The sequence below is a fragment of the Babylonia areolata genome, chromosome 18, assembly GCF_041734735.1.
Source record: "Babylonia areolata isolate BAREFJ2019XMU chromosome 18, ASM4173473v1, whole genome shotgun sequence".
Taxonomy (NCBI): domain Eukaryota; kingdom Metazoa; phylum Mollusca; class Gastropoda; order Neogastropoda; family Buccinidae; genus Babylonia; species Babylonia areolata.
Genome location: NC_134893.1, coordinates 23,861,058 through 23,865,641, shown reverse-complemented (window position 1 = coordinate 23,865,641; position 4,584 = coordinate 23,861,058).

Below are 4,584 nucleotides of genomic sequence, written 5' to 3'. Positions count from 1 at the left end.
CATCGTCATCATCGTCGTCGTCGCCGTCATCATCATCACCATCATCATCGTCATCACCGTCACTCGTTCTGAAACGATAAAGGTCCTCACTGTGCAGTTACACAGGAAAAAACAAACAAAAAACAATCATAATCATAATAATAATGCTTTTCTCTGCCTGCCCGCCCGCAACCGTTTATCTAATTCATACGCCTATTTGTTCTTTTGTTCATTTACGCTCTTTTTTTTTTTTTTTTTTTTGGTTCTTTCTTTCTTTCTTTTTCTTTTATCTCAATCGCTTATCTTTCCGGAACGTGAACGGATCCGTCCGTCCGTTGTCACGACGTCCCGTCCTGGTCATTACAAGAGGGGTACTCCCGTGGATTTCCCCAGCGGATGCGTGGGCGAATGGGTGGGGGGGGAGGGGGGGGGCGGATGGGGGGGGGGGAGGGGGGGGGAAGGGGGGGGGGAGTTGGGGTGGGCAGAGAGTGAGCAGGGGATGAGAGTAAGGTCGGAGGAGTGGTGGTGGTGGTGATGGTGGTGGTGGTGGAGGAGGAGTGAGGGGTGAGAGAGAGAGAGAGAGAGAGAGAGAGAGAGAGAGAGAGAGAGAGAGAGAAAGGGAGAGGAAGTGGGCTTGTGTATGTGGAGTGTGTGTGTGTGTGTGTGTGTGTGTGTGTGGAGGAGGAGGGTAGGGTGTTAGGGGGTACAGTTGGATTTTGTAATGTCTAAAGTAAACCAAATCGAAATTTAAAAAAAAAAAAAAAAAAAAAAAAAAAGAGAAGAAAAAAAAAAGAAAAAAAAAGAGAAGAAATACAGCAATAGAAAAAAGGAACAGAAAAGAAAAGAAAACATCCCGGCAGGCGGAATGATAATGTCACTTTTTTTCTCCGCCCCCCCCCTCATTTGTTCCTCCTCTCTTTCTTTCTTTCTTTCTTTCTTTTTTTTTTTTTTTTTTTTTTTTAGTTTCTTTTCGTTTCCATTTTAGTTTCTTGCCTTCCTTTCTCTTCGTCCTGCGTGATTTTTCTCCTTGGTTATGTATGTATGTGTCAATGTGTGTATATACATGTGTGTGTGTGTGTGTGTGTGTGTGTGTGTGTGTGTGTGTGTGTGTGTGTGTGTGTTCATATTCGCCTCTTTCGCTTCTGTCTGACTTGTACCATAATGCCAAAATGTCACTGTTCCAGACTCGCTTGAGCCAGACTGATTTGAAATGATAACGCCCACCCAACCCCCCAACTCCCCCCCCCCCCCCCCCCCATCCCCCCCGTCCCCTTGTTTGGCTTTTTTTTTTTTTCATTTCTGTCATTATTTCTCTCGTTAATCATGCTTGCCCCCTTCTTCATCGCCACCGAATTCATCGCCAAAACAATATTTTTGACGTGGTCGTTTCGTTTAAACCCGTCCTTGCTTACATTCTCTCGCCATTTGCAGGAACACGCGTTCGCGCGCGCGCGCGCGGGCGCGTGCACACACACACACACACACACACACACACACACACACATATGTATGTACACACACACACACACACACACACACACACACACACACACACACACACAGACTTACTCACTAGCTCATTCTCTCACGAGCTGACTCGCTCGGCTCACATCCCATGAGAAAAACTCTTTAATAATTCATCAGCGCAGCTTCGTATCATCCATCGACTTCCATTTACTCACAGTCGTCCCCCCACAAACAGTTTCTTTTTCTCTCCGTTCCCTGGAGGTCCACTTCAAAAGACATGTCAAAGTCCAGTGTTTATGAGTTTCGCTGGAAAAAAAAACAACCCCCCCCCCCCTCCCCCCTGTTTCAAAGGGCCCTATTGTTCTTTTTTTCCCCCTGAAAAAAAAAAAAAAAAAAAATCCGGGGAGCAGTCTTGAGGAGGGGGCGTGGGAGGTCGTATTCACGCTGGTGGTAAAAATCCTCCTGGCTTATCTTGTTCACAGGGGAACGCTGTTTCCTACAGACATGAAAGAGAGAGGAGAGTGCTCACACACCGGAGGTTGAAATTAGTGTTATGTTTTGTGAGCACTTACTGCTTTGTATTCTGAGGGGCCCGCTTCTGTGACGGGGGAGGGGAAGGGGGAAGGGGGAGGAAGGGGTAGGTAGGATGGAGGATGGGGTTGGATGTGTGTGTGTGTGGGGGGGGGGGGGGGGGGGGGGGGGGGGGGGGGTTGTTCGATCATCATGGAATGTGGCGTGACAATGGGCAACAAAAAGAGAAGCATGACAAATGTGGCGTGACAATGGGTGACAATCTCTCTGTTGTTTGTTGTTGTTGTTGTTGGGCTTTTTTTTTTTTTTTTTTTTTTTGCCCTGACCTACTTTGTACACAGTGTGGATTATTGAGGCGTTGTGTTTTCACATCTTGACTCTGTCTATAATGCATATTATGTACAACTGCGCGCACGCAATGAAGCATTCAAGCATTTGCACACACACGCGCATGCGATCGTGCGCGCGGCGCATATCCACAAATTTGCACACACGCACACACATGCTCACAAATACATACTCACACACACACACACACACTCATTCACGCACATGCACGCACTCACACACACACACACACACACACACACACACACACACACACACACACACACAAACACATACACACGCACGCACACACAGATACAAGTATGCACACACACATACGCATGCACGCAAACACACTCACACGCACACATTCGCACCTGCGCATACACAAAAATATACACACTTGTGTACAAGAGCTAGCAAACGCGCGCGCACACACACACACACACACACACACACACACACACACACACACACACACACACACACATGCACACTCACTCGCACAAGCAGATGGGACTCGGATGAAAATAGATATCAGAATGAAATGGAAAATGCTTTTCACTTTTCAATCTGATTAATACCACATCATTTCTGAGCAACCTTCTACACATCTACACCATTGGCTTGTGTTGGATTCGGCTCGGGATTACCAAGGGAAGAATATAGGCGGCATCTGTTCCACAGAGTTGTTGTGTGTTTTTTTCTCTCCTTTGAGTATATTCAGGATTAAGGGAAATATATGTAACTTCAGACTGTTGGTAATCACCAACTAAGTAAGGGCTGGATCAGACGAGGAAGATAGCATCATCACCAATCAATCCCTCCCCCCCCCCACCCCCCACAACTCCCCCCCCCCCCCCACCCCCCCCACCCCCACCTTCCGTCGTTGGCACGATAAGGAAAATGGAGAAAGTCTGTAATCCTGTTTTGTTGCAAGGTGCTGTTTCCTTCAAGAAGTGTTTATAATGCTGTTTACGGAAACGTTGTTTCTTGGTCCTGTGTCAAGAATCACAGAGGACACTGACCCGTCCAACGCTGTTGGTAATTCTCTATGTTTTGTTGTTGATGTTGTTGTTGTTGTTGTTGTTGTGTGTGTGCTAGTTTGTTGTTATTGCATTTGTTTTGTTGTTTGTTTTTTTTGTTTTTTTCATATTTGTGACCCGTGTCAAGGAAATCTCACTGCTGTTACTTTTCAAAATGCATTTGGTGTGGAGTTGGTTGGTAGTACTCTGGAATCATAAATAATAAAATGGAACACCTCCACACTCCCCCAGCACACAGCCCCCTCCCCACCCACCTACACACACACACATACACAAAAGTCCGCCCCTGACATTATATCCCAGAGGCACAGTATTTGTGTTCAGATCACATTGCCAAAGCTCGTGTAGACTCTTGGATTGTTTGTGCTTCCCAGGGAAAAAGGAAAAAAAGAAAAGAAAAAGTATGCATGCATTGAACATTTTTTTCTGTTTTTTCTTCTTCTTGTTCTTCTTTTTTTTTTTTCTTTTTTTTTTTTTTTTTTTTTTTTTTTTTTTTGCAGGAAGAGCTCGTGGGGGCGATGGGTTTGTTTTTGTTTTTTTTTCCGTCAAGATTTATGGTGACATCTCAAGGCTTGACCGGTCGTAGTGTGGCAGTGAATAGATCGCAGTAATCCACACTGTAATCCAGCATGTGTACTGATGTCAAAAGGTCATCGTTGTTCTTCCACAGTAAATCTCTAACACATTTCATCATCCTTTTCTTATGAAGACCCCGTCAAAAGGCTCGCAAAAGGACAGGATAGTTATTTCCATATGTTAATGAGAAAGGAATTATGCCACAGATCGTTAGAGAAAATAGAAGAAAAAAAAAGAAAGTAAAAAACACAACGGTAGTTCCCATCTATGCACGATGCTACCAGGTGGACCCGTGATTTTGTGTTAGCCACATGGACGCCTAGGTTGGCCAGGAAAAGGCAAAAGATTTGTTTTCCTGTTGACATCTGGGGAGACGTGTAGTAAAGTGAAATTCTTGTGGGGAAAAAAACCCGATGAATCTTCGCTGTGTAGTCCATGAAGACATTGAATAAAGAATAACAAACGCAGCGCTTGTCAGACATGCATCTGAAAAAAAAACAACAACAACAAAACACACACACACACACACACACACACACACACCCCTTCCCCGAGAATCCCCATGCTCACCTGTTGTTCCTCGCTCAACTCACTGTTCTAACTCACTGATCAACCTCACTGTTCCAACTCTCTGTTCTACCTCACTGTTCCAACTCAC